Source organism: Euprymna scolopes, chromosome 2 (assembly GCF_053919585.1).
Source record: "Euprymna scolopes isolate OS-2025 chromosome 2, ASM5391958v1, whole genome shotgun sequence".
Classification (NCBI taxonomy): domain Eukaryota; kingdom Metazoa; phylum Mollusca; class Cephalopoda; order Sepiida; family Sepiolidae; genus Euprymna; species Euprymna scolopes.
Genome location: NC_136483.1, coordinates 70,582,413 through 70,600,805, shown reverse-complemented (window position 1 = coordinate 70,600,805; position 18,393 = coordinate 70,582,413). Strand labels below are relative to the sequence as shown.

The 18,393-nt window shown below is 35.9% G+C and overlaps 1 protein-coding gene across 1 annotated transcript in view; it reads right to left on the bottom strand.

The window, feature by feature from the left end:
* Positions 1-16,396, bottom strand: part of LOC145292152 (podocan-like) — a 99,466-nt gene extending 83,070 nt beyond the window's left edge. The window contains exon 1 of the mRNA XM_080138287.1: positions 15,916-16,396. The gene's annotated coding sequence lies outside the window, so the exon portion shown is untranslated. The remainder of the gene's footprint in view (positions 1-15,915) is intronic.
* Between the last annotated feature and the right edge of the window lie 1,997 nt (positions 16,397-18,393).

The following is an 18,393-nucleotide window of genomic DNA, read 5'->3' as shown; positions in this document are numbered from 1 at the left end:
CCTCCTCCCTTGAGGCTTGCATTCACAAATATCCGTGGACTTAGAACTAATTTAGCTGATGTTGAAGCATTTCTCTTAACAAATACCCCGGATATCTTAGCACTAAGTGAGACTAAACTACACTCCTCCATTCCCTCTAACCACTTTAACATGCCTGGATATCTCCCACTCTGCCGTAAGGATTCTGACATGCACGGACTTGGAGGTTACATTCGTAATACCCTCCCCCTGACTAGAGAAACAAACCTAGAAACAGATGATCAAGACTTTATGTGCTTTAGACTAAACATGCAACACAATATTAGCTACTTTTATTTTCTCTACCGCTCTCCCTCGACTCAGGACTGCACCATAATAAACAAAGTCTCTGACAGCATAGACACGGCACTGTCCCTCAACACTAGCGCACAAATACATGTATTTGGTGACTTTAATGTCCACCACAGAAACTAACTTGGATTCTCTACTTATACAGATGCAGCGGGCAGCACAACTCATAGCTTCACGATATCTCACTCCCTTTCACAAATTGTTACGTTTCCAACCCGTTTCCCTGACCAGGAAGAACAACATGCATCACTTCTAGATCTGTTTTTGACCACAGTTCCCGATGACTGTATAACGAAGGCCCACAGCCCACTCGGGAACGCTGATCATGCAGTGATAATGGTTGAAATCGCCCTAAACTCTAGACCCAAAATTGAAGAGCCAGTGCTTAAAACAACGAGATATTATAAAAAGGCTGACTGGGAAGCCATCAGGGAACAAATCAGAGATGCTCCATGGAGAAATATTGCTGAACAGTGTGCAAATGAGACCACTGACTGGTTCAAAACTGCAATCGAAGCACATGTTCCCATGCGGAAATTTTATAGTAAGCCCCACTCTCCCCAATGGTTTACGTCGACTTGTGCAACTGCCATTGCTCAAAAGCATCATGCATACCGCAGATTTAACCGCCATAAGTCCAGTTCAAACAGACTGAAGTATATAGAAGCTAGAGATAACGTTAAGAAAGAAATAGCGACAGCTAAGAGAGAATTTACGGAAATCACTAAAAAACACATCGAAGCACAAAAACTAGGAACTCGAGACTTCTGAAAAATCTACAACAGTGTAGTAAATAATGGGCAGTCAACAATTCCCCCACTAACCAACAATCACGAGGTTGTCTCCTCAGCAACCGACAAGGCTAACATGCTTGCCAGTCGGTTTGCCTCAAACTCCACACTGGACCCTTCCAACCAACCCCTACCTGACTTTCCTATGCGGACAGACGCCTCGCTAGACGATCTGAAAATCACCCCTGCTCAGGTGCATGCCATCATAAAAAACCTTGACACTTCAAAAGCATGTGGACCCGATCTAATCCCAGCTGTGCTATTAAAAAAGTGCTCAGCCGAAGTAGCTCCAATCTCTCCAAACTCTACAACAAATGCCTTAATGAAGCTTGCTTTCCGGGCTGTTGGAAAACTATTCTGTTGTACCAGTATTCAAGAATTCTGGCGAAAGGACTGACCCATCAAATTATCGCCCCATTAGCCTCATCCCACTTTTTGCCAAAATATTTGAGACCTTAATTAACCATGCTCTAGTCCATCACCTTACAGATGCTAAACTTCTGACTGACCAACAATATGGATTTAGACAAGCCCGTTCCACGGCAGACATCCTCACTGTAATCTCTGAACGTATATACCATTCACTGGACAAAGCGGGAGAGGGCAGAGCGGTAGCTCTAGATATATCTAAGGCTTTTGACAGGGTATGGCATGAGGGTCTCCTCAGGAAGATTAGATCATACGGTATCACTGGTAGAATACTTAACATAATTAAATCCTTCTTAGATAAGAGAAAAATCCAAGTTGTCCTCGACGGTCGTACATCTAAACAATATGATATAAATGCGGGAGTGCCCCAGGGTTCTATCCTTGGACATCCCCGACAAAATTGCCTCTGAGATGGGTATATATGCTGATGACACTACACTCTATGGCAGGCACGACAGGAAGACGAATGAACACATTTCTAAAGAAATGTCAGAAACACTAGAGGAAGACCTCCAATCTGTAGTGGAATGGGGACAAAAATGGTTGGTCACGTTCAATGCCGCCAAGACTAAACTAGTGTCATTCAATAATTACAAGAAACCCTCTCTACCACCTATAGCAATGGCCAGCGACTCTTTATCTGAGAGTACATCTTTCAAACTCCTTGGCCTAACGTTCACAGGAAACATGAGTTGAAACAATTACATTGAAGGCATTGCCAGGTCGCTGCAAGAAAGGTGGGCTCTCTCTACCGTGCTAGACAACTACTAACTGACGTCACACTATATAACAGGCAGGGTGGGGGAACAAATGAACACATATCCAAATAATTACAAGAAATCTTCTCTACCACCAATAGCTAAATAAAATACTTTGTTCAAACTCCTCGGCTTAACGTTAACAGGGAACATGAGTTACTTACGCCTGAAAGTATCCTGTACCTCTATAAGGCCACCATTCGCCCATGTATGGAGTATTGCTGTCACATTTGGGCTGGTGCATCTGCTACTAGTCTCTCACTCCTTGACAAGGTTCAAAAGAGAGTCGCAAACCTGATAGGCCCTGAACTGGCATCTAAGCTTCAGCCTCTGTCCCATCGACGAAATGTTGCATCCTTCTGCCTTTTCTACAAGTATTTTAGTGGTGAATGCTCTGACGAACTGCAATCACTTGTGCCCCCACGACGTGAGCACCCTCGACAAACCCGACAGGCTGCTAAATCCCACCCCACACTGTAGAGATCCCTAGATATAAAAGATCTTTCTACTCCAATAGTTTCTTCCCCAGAACCGCTAGACTTTGGAATTCCATTCCAGGTCCCTACTTCCCCAACTGTACTGACGTGCAGAAGTTCAAGTGTAACGTGAACCGACATCTTGCTGCTTAAATCCCTACATAGTACCCCAGTAGTTGTTGCCCCTGATAGTAGCCCCCTACACCAAAGTGGCAATGTGCCTTGTTTGAACTCTTACAATCTTGTTTGTAATAAAAAAAAAGAAGAAAAAAAAAAGCGATACATCCCCTTTTAGATTTAAAGAGTCGAACTTCAGTTTTTGGAGTCACAACTTTGAATCCTGTTAGTTTCAACCACAGTGAGGAGTTGTAAGCCACCGAAACGTAATAATTAAACGTAAATAATTAAATTTTAAAAAGGTACATCTCGTTCCCTGTATGGGAGCATCACATCGATGAACGCAGAAATTATTCTCACCTAGCAATAGTTGAATTCTTTTAAAAGTATTGCATTTAAAAATGACAATAGTGTTTTGTCTTTTGAAGTTTTATCAATGTGGTTTTACCCATCCAACGCATCAATCTTGCAGCTCGAACCATCGGACTTTCAGTTAGCGCTGATTGTAAGAGTTCAACGTATTCGCTGACTCAGGCGGATTGCTGGTTATTATAATGTAAGCGAAATTTACCGTATTTAATTCCACTAATCGAATTCAGTAGATGATTCAGTTCTGTCCAGAGAAAGAATCTCACATGTTAGTTTGTGTAGAACTCTTTTTCTTACACTGATCGCTCTTTCCTAAGGAAACAAATCCATATATTATATAAATATTATCACCCATATATACGTGTTCCGTCTTTTGAAGACTTTTGAAGACTCATCGGTGTGGTATTATCCAAGCAAAGCATCGACTTTGAAGTTATATATATATGTGTGTGTATATATATATATATATATATATATATATATATATATATATATATATATATATATATATATGCTTTTCTCATCACTTTGACGCAGCATCCTTTTTTCAAGATCTGCGGCAGGATGCAACAAGACACCGATTGCCATGGTTACCTGATCAAACCGGTTGTGTGCCACTCCCTGGCGTAAACAAACGCTGCTCTATTTACTATTATTATTCATTTGTACGGCGACTGAGGCGTCGTGTGTGCTGATGGCAACAATCGGATGGCTCCCCTCAAACTAGGAATAGGGGTGCCGGAGGGGGGAATCTAGTGGAGAATGGGGCGATCGCTGTATCGTCACAACAGCTGTAGGTGCAAATTATGTAAGGCTTCAGCTTCTCGTTCTCCCCTTTCATTCGCTTTCCTACACCTACTCATCAGAGATTCGTTTATTCCAACCATTACACACATACACACACACATATATATGTATACTAGCAAATGTACCCAGCGTTGCCCGGTATTAAACGTAAGGTTAAATTCCTTAAAAAAAAAGAGAGAGAGAAAAAACTAAACATGTGTATGCGAGTATTATCTTTTTTCTAAACAGTTCACTTCTTGTAAGTTAAAAAGAAGAACTCGAGCTGAGATCGAAACCAAAACCTAAAGGCAGTAAGTCAAGTACAATAACCATTAGGCCAGCTAGCTACGGTCTTTAAGATGTGTGTTTCAAACCTTCTTATTCTTCACGTAAGGAAGCCACTGTGTGAACTAATCGCGCATGCGCAGTCGTGAAACAGTTGACAAATCGATAAAAATCCGATGATCCGCCAAGTACCAAATTTTACAATTTTAACCCCATAGCAGCCTTTTTTTTTCGGATGAAAACGAATTAAATTTTTTTCCTCTATCTGAATACCATATGCACACATTCTCACTTTTATAGATATACATATATATAAATGTTTTTATAATTTTTAATATTTTTATAAATTAAACAACATTTTTCTTAGTATTTCATTTACTAATATATTGTTTTGTATATTCTTTAAAAGATTTGTTTTTTTTCTGTCCTTTCTCACTTTTACCCGCATCATATCAATCCCTATAAAATATTTTTCCAAATTTAATCTAAAAAATGTTTCCATTTGAATGTTTTCAAAGTCTGTGTTTTCTTTTTTATAATGCCGGCCTTTTTCCTCTTCTAACGAGAAGCATTTAACTTCGAAATGCTATGGCCTAAAGAGGTTTCTCCCTTATTCCTCTTTCTGTAACTTTTGAAAATATAATAAAGTTTCTATGTAACTTTACGCGTAATCTTTTTAACTCATTCTCTCTCTCATATTCAGCCACTCTGATGAGTCTTAGACGAAGAAACACGTGTCAGTGGATAATTATATTTGAAAAATAATACATATGCCGCTACCCATTTAAGGGTATCAAAATTGGTTAAAGGGGAAATTATTCCCAACTAGCATTTAGGTAAAAATGCACTTTCGTATATACAATTGAATTCATTCAAAAAGTATCGTAAAACAAAAACAAATAACATCTCTCTCTCCCTCTCATATATGTTTTATTTTACTTCAGTCTTCAGTTTCTCAGAAATCCAGAGGCCCACTACTTGAGGCTAACACTTGAACTCTATATGAGACACATAGATATTCGAATGTTCCATTAAAGTTCTTTATCTCTCAAATAATGAGTAAAGAAATTTAGAACATAATTTCCCTCTCCCCAAATAACCATTTTCATGTTGTCGAATATCTTTTTGTTTTGGTCTCTTGGTTTTACTGGATTTCAGGAAAAGAATTTATCTAGTCTAGTAGAGTATCCAGCTTCGTGTTGCAACTTGAGGTAACATCACTTGGTGAAGGTGCACTATTCCTCGTAAAAGCTAATGTAAGTTAACCATAGTGAAGAGATCTTATTTGGGTAGCGCAGGTTGTTCTGGTAGACCACTGTACACAGGGACTTTAGACACACGCGGATAATGTCTAGTAGGCATTCAAGTTCTCTCCATTGGGATCGCTAAATGGGTATTCTTTTCATAAAATCGAAACTAACCAAAGACATTTTCCCACAAGGTAGACTGAATATGCACGGTGGAAGAACAGCTTAGCATTCCCTACTAGGAGTTAGTTTTTGTTTCTGCAATGCTATTTATTTATTTATTTTTTTTTTTTTTAGTTTCCACATATTTTAATTTCCAACATATATTTAATTCCATTTTCCGAGCACGCATAAGCGCACACACAAATGCACAGGTGTATACATGGGTGCGTTACCCATTCCTCCTCACAAACTCTATATGCTATAGTACCCCTCTCTGAAGATATACGGGATTAAGTTTATTATAGTTGTTATTATTATTAAGTTTATTATGGTTGTTATTATCATAATTATAATAATTATAATAATAATAATAATAATAATAATAATAATAATAATAATTATTGCTGCTGTTTTTACTATTATTTAACTCCTCGTTTAAGCATTGCAATACATCTAACTTTCAGTTTTTATTTCCAACATTAAATGTTATTAACCTCTGATTTCTCTAACCGGCATATCGAGCTTCCAATTTTTGTGATGGCTTCTAATTTAAAAACAATGCTTTTCCCCTATATCTGCCATTTTATGTATGTATGTATGTATGTATGTATGTATGTATGTATGTATGTATGTATGTAGGAGTGTGCATGTGTGTGAGAAAAGAAAGGAAGAGACATATCGGCACAAAGACGGACAGAGAAAGGTTATACACAAAACAGTCCGAAATGGAAGAGGTTTATACTGATATTTTAATATGTTTGAAAAAAAAAAAAAAAAAAAAAAAGGAAGAAATTAAGTAAATAAAAATTAACATAAAAAAGAATATTCTTCGTTTATTTTTTAAACATTATATGTGTGCATATATCAATTAACGAAAGACGGTAAAATCTACAGTATCTACAGTAAGCGTTTAAAAAAAAAATAAATGTGTGTGTGTGTGTGCGTGTAGACAATTCAGACAAACAGCGTGTCCTTTTACCCTGTCTCGCACCTAGAACCATAATAAATTTATAAGTCCAAGCTTTTGGTGAGAAGATTCCACTTTACTTATCGTCTACATCCGTTTATCAGTCCCCAGATGTATATGTACGTACGTCTATAAACGTGTGTGTGCGTATCCTGTGCGTGTATGGATACGTGTAGAAGCATATGTGGTAGTGTGCGGGTGTACATGCATGTATGTTCACATATGCGAGTGTGTTCGTGGGGTGCGTGGATGTCCAATTCAAATTTTTATGAAAGACTTGGTCTTGAATAGAGGCCACACAAGTCGCTGACCATTCCAAGTAAAAATGTTGGAAGGGTCATATTCAAATAGATCTTAACCTTATTTGGCTATACCCGTACCCCTGTTGCTGCTAACCCTGCCTGCCCTACACTCATGTTTCCATCATTCACACCGAGGAAGCCCGAAGGATCGGTCGAAAATTATGTGGTTTTGAAAGCAACATTCTTGTTTTTTTTTTCTAAAGACATTTTGTATTCGTACACGTCAACACATAGGAAATAAATGCAGAAAAGATATAAACATTTATATATTTTTCATATTGAGTATTTATTCATACATATTTACACACACACACACACACTTCTCTCCAATATATATATGTGTGTGTGTGTGTGTGTGTAAATATTTATATAAATAAAGCATATGAATAGATTCTTTATATAGAGACTTATCAGGATATAAGAAGCTCAACATGTGAGAATGGAGGATAACATAAAGTGAAATTAAATAAATATAAGTATGTATGAATTTATATGTGGGACGTTTAAAACCTTATTATTGTCGCTTTTCCTTATTGAACTGACAAATAAATTCATATGTACTTACATTTATTTTATCCTGTCTTCAATTCCATCTATAAATAGAAAAGCGAAAATGTGTGTGTGTGTGTGGTGGGGATGCGTTTTCGTGTATGTCCAAGGAAGGCTTTTTTCCGAGAACCGATCGGTCGCCTCAAAAATTCTTAAAACATTTTATATCGCGCCTAAATGATAATATCTACGAGTTAACAATCGGGGTCGCCTGTCTATTTAATTTGCCAGATTTTCAAAAGATAAATATTCAACAATTTTCGATCGCCGCATGTGTATTAAGCTTTTTCGTATAAAAAAAAGAAGCGAACAGACTCGCGGTAAGTAAAACACTGTCCCGCACTCAAAGTTGACGTCATTAACTCGTCAAAAACGAGCATCTGCCGTTAAACGTCGCACGTTTTTTTCACACTTTATTATTTTCCAGCTGGCGTCAAGGTTTCATTTTTTTTTTTAAACAAACACCCGGGATACCCGGCCAACGATTTTTCTTTTCATTTACCTAAAAACACACACACACCTACAAACACCCGGGCAACGCCGGGTACCCCCGCTAGTCTATAATATAAATCTCACCTGTCTGTTTAAATGTATGTATGTATATCTGCCTAAAACTGTCGACAGAGGCAACAGATTTTCACGAGATTGGTATAGTTTTGAAGCTCGACCCTTCGGGCGACAAATATAAAAAAATTGGCCAAAAACATTAATTCCTTCATCCTCACTGGGACACTTTTCTACAGGAATTGGTCGCTTTTTTTTCGATATTTTCAAAAGTCATCCACTCTTTTCGATTGACTAACCTTAATTTAAACATACGTCACTTCCGGTTTGGTGACGTCACGTTTTTTTCACGTTCTTTTCCTTCTTCAAGGTACGGGTTCGAGCCTGCCTGCCTACTACCACTACCAACGCCGGGCACCCAGGCTAGTTGATATATATGTACTTCAATAGTAGTGTTAACATACTAAAACAATACTAATACCTTATCTCTCCTATTATATAAACGTCACTTGGTGTGTGTGTGTGTGAGAGAGAGAGAGAGAGAGAGAGAGAGTTCCTCATAGGTTCCGAAACGGCTGAGCCTATCTTTTGTAAATTTCACAGAAAGCTAATTTACATGTCTGGCAGTGTTTTGAGATATGTGTTGTATCATCGAATAAGTATCGAAAATCGACAAAATCCGATCTTAAAAATAATCTTTCTTCTCTTATAGACAAAAAAGAATTTTTACAGAAGAATATTTTACGGTACACCGGTGTAACCTTGGCCGGTGGAATGTAAAATATTCTCTGTGAAATTTTTTTTGTCCTATAAGAGAAGAAAGAATATTTTTAAGATCGTCAAGCCTAAATATCAGCTGACGTGATATTATAAACAAACACAGACGGAATTTGATGAATGACATTATCATTATTTTTATACATATATATATATATATATATATATATATATATATATATATATATTTGCGAATTAGACCACCGTAATATAGAATATTCAATATAGGATTGATTCTACAATAATACATACGCAATCTGCATGAATTAAAATATCATGTTTAAGCGTATTGTATGAACGGGCAACGCTGGGCGTCCAGCTAGTAAATACTATAACTAACACAATGTTTTCTCTAAAAACTACTAATAACTATATAAGAATACACGTTATTTACCTGAAGATGGATTCAGAGGGATCTGAAAATACGAGGTCTCAAAACAGGTACGGAAGATACATCATAAATTTCAGCTTGAAACCCGCAACTAATAAGAAACTTAACGTATAAAAATAAAACTATGCAGACATAATATATCTAAAAGAAAAAAAAATACTGTATATATATATATATATATATATATATATATATATATATATATATATATATATATATATATATATAAAATCTATCTTTGGTTTGTTTTTCTAGTGATCATGTGTGTCTACCTGTCACTTCCTTTTTCCCATTTAATACAGAATATCAAATGAAGCAGGTCGGATGATTCGTCTTTGTCTGGCGAAACAAACTAATGCTCTGTATTCACTAAAAGGTAAATAAATCTAGATTACATTTGGCTCTACATCAGTATTGGGCACTTTTTGACCACCTTACATACATATATGAGAGAGAGAGAGAGAGAGAGAGAGAGAGAGAGAGAGAGAGAGAGAGAGAGAGAGAGTTTCATTCCAAAAGTTAAATATGTGTGTGTTTTTTTTAGCCTTCGGGTGAAACCATTTTAAGTGGTGAGATGAAGCGAGAAAGCAAATAGCAAACACCTCAAACTTATCAAACCCGTGTTAGACACCGTGGTTGGTAACTAACGAAAATTTGAAACGTGGTGAGAAATTTCCAATTTCCATTTCTTCAGAAAAATGTTCGTTTTCTTCGTATATTTTGCAGCATATGAACATCTTTCCGGAAGTCATATTTTAATTCACGAAATCTAGTAATTATTCTGATCCTAAAAGCAGCAAATTTTGACCATAGTTAGAAATGGCGTCATCTTTATTATCTTGAAAGTTTCAATCAAATTATCCACTCCCATCCTCGCCCTAGTAAAGTAGTTAATCTCAACTGTTCCAATATCTTTCTGTAACTTTAGTCTTATTATTTCTAATAATTTTGTCATCTTTTTTTTTTATTAAGTATCTTCCAATATCGATATTACATTGCGATGCCTATATATAAACACCAGAGGCCCAGTCCGAATGCAATGTTATAAGAGAACCAGTAGAGACTTATATATCTGGAAAATAAAAGTTTAGTTATAACATAGTCGTTTTCAAGTCCAATATAAACAAGTTCTACCTGATTTCCAACATTACCGATCATCACGGTGTTGTCTGATAGGCCATATTAACCCTTAGCTTTGAGTGGCTTTTTGGCCTTGATAAGTGGTCCTCCTCATAAGAACAAAAAAAAAACAAACAAACCACGTATTATTTGGATTCTTCGAGCTACTGTTCTGATCTTGAGTGTTATTTGCACAAAGTTTCAGTCAATGTAACTTCCGATCTTTTTCAGATGTATCTTGCCGAACTCAGGAATCTTTCTGTCGATCTCAGCAAATAATCGAATAATATGAAATGGTTGTGTATGCTGAATGTGTGGATGTCCTTTGAGGATTATAGAATGTAAAATTATGGCACACATTTTGATCTATTTAATATCAAAAATATAATGCATACTGTAAATTATTAATTGCATACAGTTATTGAAACATGAGATATTCATTGTTGTGGAGGAAATAGAAAGTTCATATGTTTTTTTTTTTTTTTTCAAAACTAGTTTTATTGATGCATTTAAAACATACAATCATAAGTATTGTATCGATGGAAAATGGAAGGATTCGCTGCATAGCTATTATTTCAAAGAAGCTGAAGGTTTTATGTGTGTGTGTGTGTGTGTGTGTGTGTGTGTGTGTGTGTGTGTGTGTGATTTAAGGCTCTGAATTTTTTACAGGAGGATTGATTAATCGTATTATTTGTATTCTTCGGACTACTGTTCTTATTTTGAGTGATGTGTGCACAGAGTTTCAATCGATGTAACCTCCGACCTTCTTCGGGTGTATGTTGTGGAACTCTGGAATCTGCAAGCAATTTGGAACGGAACCCTTTAGCTAACCCAGGGGAGTAGCATGTTCTCATTCTGTCAGCCATGTAGCGAAGTAATTCACAACTGACACTCAACAATACACGAATTGCTTTATCAGGGAATACCTTGTTTAATAATAAAATCTTATTAAATAAATACTCATCTTGTCAACTCAATTTAAATTTATACATAGTTGATAGACTTCAACATATATTCAATAGTAGTTTCAATGCATATATAGTAATCTCATTCTATGTAAAAACTCCTTGGTATACTTACATATCGTGCAAAATAAGTATGCTCACCAAAATTTAGGAAAAATAATGGAGTAGAATTTTAATTAAAAATAAAAATCGTATTTTGCTTATTCACTATTCATGATTATTTGGTTAAATTACAAACTGACTTATCTCCCCCTGCTTTACAGGATTTCCGTTCTTTTCAATGGCAGAGTGACAGAATGCAATAAAACTGGTGTTTATTTTCAACTAGCGAGGGTACTCGGCGTTGCCCGAGTGTTTGTTTCCGGGACGGGGGAGGGAGTTTTAAAAAATGTTATGGTAGGTAAGTAGGAAGGATCAAACCCAGAGTCATGAGTAAAAGTAGGAAAATAAAGTGTGAAAAAAAACAAAAAACATCTGCAACGTTAACAGTTCGGCTACCAAGAAAAGTCCATTCCAGTTGTTTAGGAAAAAAAAAAAAAAAAAAAAAAACGACTACGGTAGGTCGGCGCGAACGTGAAAATATAATGTGAATTGTCCAGCACGCTAACCACTACGCCACAGAGCACTGCAGCTTAGTTTAGTGATTTTAAATAACTTCACATAAGAGAACTACGAAGCCAAACCGGTGTTCTCTTCTCAACTGTTCCTTGTGAACGATCCCCAAACGGTGTTAAGTGGTGGCAGGGGGAGGAGGAATTTATTAGAGAGAAAATATTTTACCACTTCCATTGATCTTAACCGATTTTGGCCGTGACTTCTCAGCAGAAAAAGTATAGAAATCTAAGATTATCGAGGAATTTGAGAAATAATAAGCCTATAACACACCTCAGATATTGTTCTGCCGTTTGTGCATATTATATTTGCATGAAATATCTTGATTTTTAATCCTATTAATGTCAAAATCAGACGGGAAAAAATGAGTTCATTTTATTTATATAGAGAAGAGTTTAAATTTTACTCGATAATTTTTCCTAAATTTTTGTGACGGTAACTATTTTTACCTGATGCATAGGTATATCAAAGAGTTTTCCTGTTAATGTATTTAAAACTTCGATTTTCACCTGTGTAACTGTAACTTTCACCTGTGCCCAATACTATGTAAGCTTTGCAATTTCAGAAAACCTACCATAAAAAAAAATAATAACCCAGCGTACAAGAGGCAATCGATGCAAAATATGCAAGAAAGTCACATGAGTCTTAACAAAAAATGAGTAAATAATGAAAACACAATGCATTGTAAAGTCAAGAAATATCGTTCGTTAGCACAGATTATAAAGATAAAACATAATTGAGTATGTGTGTAATTTCTATATTGCTAAATCTACCACATCTTGTGTGTCTGTGTGTATGCATTTTTCGCCTTGACGTAACTTATACATTTTTATTTACTATTAGTCTATAATTTATTACAATAAGAAAATGCAATAACACAAAGTACTTAAACAAAATTAAAAAAAAATCTATTTAAAAAATAATTTATGAAATTAAATCAGCAAGCATGCATTTCCTTTTGTTTCTAAACAAATCAGCCATTTTGCTATTTTGTTAATAGCTGAAAACAAAATGAATAAATTATTTGGTGACCCTTCGAAATTTGAAAAGAATTTGTGTACATTGAAATTCTCGAATAGCAAGTTACATCTGTTTATGAATTTTTGAGAGTAAGACTGAAAATTCATATTTGGAGTTTCCGGTTCTCATCTTAAGTGTTATTTTCAAAACGTTTCAGTCGATGTAATCTCCGAAGTTCCTCGTGTATATCTTGTCAAACTAGAGATCCGTCTGTCGAACTCGGGAACCTTTCTGTCGAACTCGGGAATTTCGCACGGAACCTTTTTATTTAATCCATGGGGTAGCATGATTTCATTCCGTGGTTAGAAGTAATTTGCAAAAGGCTCCCAAAATTCATACTAGAATTGTTCATAAGGACCCGTAACGTAGTGGATAAAGTACTTGGTAAAATTCAACTGTAAGTGACACTTTTCTGTAGGTTGAAGAACGACACTCAAAATATTATTGCGAATTACTTCGGACTTCTACTCAGTCATGGCTGATGGAACAAGGCATGATACCTATAGATTAGATAAAGAATTCCGTTCGAAATTCCGTGCAGATTTCGGAGTTTGACAAAAAGATTCCGGAGTTCGACAAGATACACCTGAGGAAGTTCAGAGGTTACTTAGATCGAAACGTTGCGTAAATAACCCTCAAGATGAGAACAGCAGTCCAAATGATCCAAATAATAAAAGTTATTTTTACTTTGAAAAATTTTAGGGAATCCTTATGTATTAAAAGAGTGAACGTTTACATATGATACATTCATAAAATATAAATATATTATTATAAATAGACATTAAAATAACAGAAGTTATAGTTTCATAATAATTTGATGTAATTAATAATTTCAGAACAAAACGGTACCGTCACAATTAAATATAACCCCAAACCCTATTAAAAATTATTCATTCAAAAGATGTATCGTTAAAAAATACAGAAACGTAACAAAAATGAAAGTAAAGATACTACACTTAATATATTCTGTCGTCGGCCAATGAAGGATATATCCTTCTAGACTGAGACAATTTAAATTTATTGTTCCATTTTTGGGAAGTTGACCTTTTTTGGAAAGTTTGATATTTTCACATTAAAAATCGATATTGTGTTTAATAACCCCGTCCTTGTTTGCCAGGTACAGCTGGTGGGCGATATAGTCACATAATGAAAACGAACTCCAACTCCTAAGAAATAAATAAGCAACTTGACTTTTTGTCCATTGAAATAGGCAAAAGTTATAGCCTGTTGACTGAGAACGAGTGTTTTATGCTAAACTTTAGAGTAAATGCAGTATGTGGTGATTAATCCTTATTAATTTCTGTTAATCCCTAACTGTGCATCGAATGGATACCATAATACTTAGTTCGCTGCATCTTATAACATTGTGTCCACGCAAAATGTCAGCCAGACCGACCCAGTTATTTCAGAGAAAAAAGTGAGAGTAAATGTGGTATTGTGGTGACTAATCCCTATTATAGAAAGGGGAAACAGACCGACTAAGAGAAATATAATATATACTTTTCCAAATTTCTTTTTGATAATCTTAAACTTATTCGTCTTTAATCGATAAGTAATTTAAAAAAAAATGTTATAACCAGGAAGCGGCCACTTTAAAAGTAAACACCGTTGCTGTCTTAACATAAAAAAAAAATCTGACATTTTTTAAAGCCACTTTCTGCTATTTTAAAACTATCGAATCTATTCAGTTCGATTATGCATTAATACCAGTAGAAATTTAATAATTTCAACTATGAGTGATAGAACAACTTGTGTTCTAGTAATCGTATGCAATGGATCGTTTCTGTTTCGCCATTAAATAGATTCAACAAGTGTTTTTGCCACTCCATGAGGACAAAATTAGATAAAAAGGTTTTAATATGAAAAAATTCAGTTTTTCACTAAAAAAGGCACTGATGAGAATAAAAATTCCCCACTGTGCTCTCGACAGTCACTCGTAATTGTTTGTATCGCTCGACTGAACCTTCAACCTTCAGAAGACTGTCACTTGCGTTTCTCGCTTAAAGCTCATTTTAAAATCAGTCAAAACACCAAAATCTTTTCATGGTAGGCAGAAGAGTAACTTATCTTTCCTTTCGTAACATTTAATTATCACATTTTTTTACCACTTTTTCGTAGTCTGTCCATTGTAACCTGATATTTTTAGTTAAAAAAAAAAAATGAGCGAAAGTAGGAGTTTCCCGATAACAAGGAGGCGACAGTTGCTAAATAATTAATGACGCGGATTGACAACCATATGTGCCAATTTTGATTTCAGTTCGTTCCACAGTAACAGTTTCACTTAGCGACGTCTTCAACCTTCATGGGGTCTTTCCTGTAACTACCTGAGGTGTCTTTTTTTTTTTTTTAGAAAAAAATTCTAACTTGAACGATATCGGGAAAACTAATGCCAACAATATTCATTTGATTCATACGAAATGAAAAAATGATGCTAAACAACAACAACAACAATAGCACCATCATGATGAAAATGTAAATTAAATGTGAACACACATCTTGCAGTCCAAATCCCCACCCAGGTTGCCCCTTGTAAATTTGGCCCCTATTACGTTTCCGCTTCAGTGACAATATACTTTGTTGAAGGCGAACAAAAGCAAAAGATATAAATTCGGAAAAGAACAAAAAACAAAACCAAAAAACTGTAGTAAATCAGAAGAACAGGTGACTCGAAATCTGCAGCAAACGGTGTCAGATAAAAAATATTCTATTGTTCTAAAAAAAAAAAAAAGAAAAAGCATCAATATATATTTCATAAAGTAATATATTTTTAATAATGCTAAAAACAAATTCAAAACAGTGGACAATAACATTTTATTTATTATTTATGCAATAAATAATTAAGTATAATCCAAAATTTTATCTGGCACTGTTTGCTGCGGACTTCGAATCACCTGTTCTTCTGATTCTCACCGAAATATTTGTTTAGCGTTTTGTATAGAAATTTGAAATATCAACTTACAACTGCTCAGTAAAAATCTTTGAACACCATTTCTGGGGGCGATAGTGTTGGTTCCATGCGCAGAGCAACAGTTGTACACCGGCGATCGTAATATCGGTTGTATTCCTTAGTCTTTTCCCGTCTTTCTTCCCCCTCTTCCTTTTGGTGGGGTAGCGATAGTTCTCCCTCTTCCGTGTGCGCTCAACCAAGAAACTTTTTTCTTAAAAAACTCTCCAACTTTTAAATGTTTTTCTTTTTTTTTTTCTTTTTTTTTATTTTAGTGCCGCACGAAATCCTACAACAAAGAAACGGTAAGAGCAAGGAACGGGAGTAAATAACGATTACAACAATTTTTTCAACTTCCAAGCGGATCGCCTCTGCCACCGCCTCTGTTCTAATGTAAATAAGTTGATCGGCCGCTGCCCCCCCTCTTCAAGTTTGGCAGCTCCAGCGCAAACCCAGCTGCTACTGGTAATACGTTATGATGCCATAATACGTACTCATTATCGCTGACTAGGATGATGACGATGATGATGATGGTTGTGGTAGTGATGATGATAGTGATGACTAGACTGCTGATGTTATTAGAAGGAAGCAAATAGTGGAGGGGGAGGGGGCAAGAGTTGGCGGAGGAACACGAAAAGGTTAGAAAACTAAGTAGGCGTGGGGGAGGCAGGATGGTCACGCTAAAAGATGGAACGAACGACGAGCAATTCCATAAAGTTTGTCTCTATCAAGAATGCATCTTCCGCAGCGTCAGAAGCAGGGGATCATACCTCACTCAAAATATATATAAAAAAAAAAAAAATAAAAAAAAAAATAATAATAATAATAATAAAAAAAACAATATATATATAAAAAAATTGAAGCTTAAGGATCAGTACCTGTACGACAACCTAGCTTTGAAACTAGTATTTCTTCTAAAATGTATGATTTATTGAAACAATGCTTTAGATTTAATCAAGTAGATAATTTTCCGATATGTACGGCATAATCACGTCCACACACCGGTTCTTGTCAGATCACCGAAGTTAAGCAACGTTGAACTTGGCCAGTACCAGATGGGTGATCACTTAAGAATACTAAAGGCTGTATTTATTTAGGTTGTGGATATGTATAATACCTAAGGGAGCTGAACGGCTCTACCTAGCACATTTCCAGGTCACCCTTGGGTAAGGTGCTGCACTGCAGCACCTGTTAAGCCTCTAACATTCCGAAGAGTTACCATACAGGGGTAGATGAAGTTCCTTAGCCGTGGTAAAGGCAGCCCATCTAGGACACGGAAAAATATAATGAAAAATCAAAACCAAAGCAAACAAACAAAAAACTGGATCTGTTGACCACATAAGGTAATATTATAGCCCTATTCTACACACATAATAATAATAAAATACCCACGTTCTAATTTTTCATGAGCCAGCACAGAAGTAGTAAAGCTTAGAAAACTGTCGTGAGAATGTTCATGCCAGTGCGCAATCTGGTCTGACCAGAGAAAGCGAAACATTAAAAAAACATCCGGTGTTGTTGATAAAAAAACAAAAAAAACAATGCATAGGTTTGTATCCAAATGGCCGCCTTTTATTGAGTGCAGAGAGCACTAAGAGATTATTCTTTTTCCCCTCCATTGTAAGATATTTACAGCAAGAACTCGTTTTGCAACCACAACGAAAAATATAATCCCATTCTTCCTGCGTGTGCTTAGCGACAGGCGGAATTTCCACAAATAGGGCTTATTCACAACGGCTTCTCATTTGTGTAACACATTACTACAGGATCTATTCCCTGCAGATTACAACATGGTCGTCTTCAAATCCAATGTCAATAAATTCCTGTAATGAACGATCTTCGAAATTGATCGAACTTGATTGATTCCAACAATCATTGTCAATCATCTCACAAATTTCTTCATTTTATCTCATTAGTCATTATCTTCGTGAAGTTCACCAAGTTCGAACCCAGTCCGTTCCATAAAAAACACTTTCACATTAGGGATATTGGCAACCTTCACGTTATACCCTTCGTAAATACTATACAGAATTCTAATTAGAAAGATATCAGAGAAACGAATGCCAACAATAGAGAAATGAATGAATGATGTTCAACAACAGCAATATCAACAAGGATCGCACTCACTCTACCACGACCATCTATAGCAACACATCAAAAGCCGTAAATGACAAAGTTCTCTCTGATTCTCTCTCCTCTGATCTTGAGCACGTGGTACAATGGGGGGGGGAGTGGCTGGTTACTTTTAACGCATCTAAAACCAAGCTTCTATCTTTACATCATCAATGCTCTGATCCCCATCTGGCATCAATTGAAATGGATGGCTCCCGTCTTGGGGAGGCTCCATAATTTTTTTTCCATATGATGGCTTGAATTAAAGTTTAAAATGTAAAACAGAAATATTCATTTCAAACGCGCCCCTGTCATATCAAAGAACGCACTGTTTATTTTTATATACCTGACTTTACTGCTTGTACGGTGATAATAGCTTGA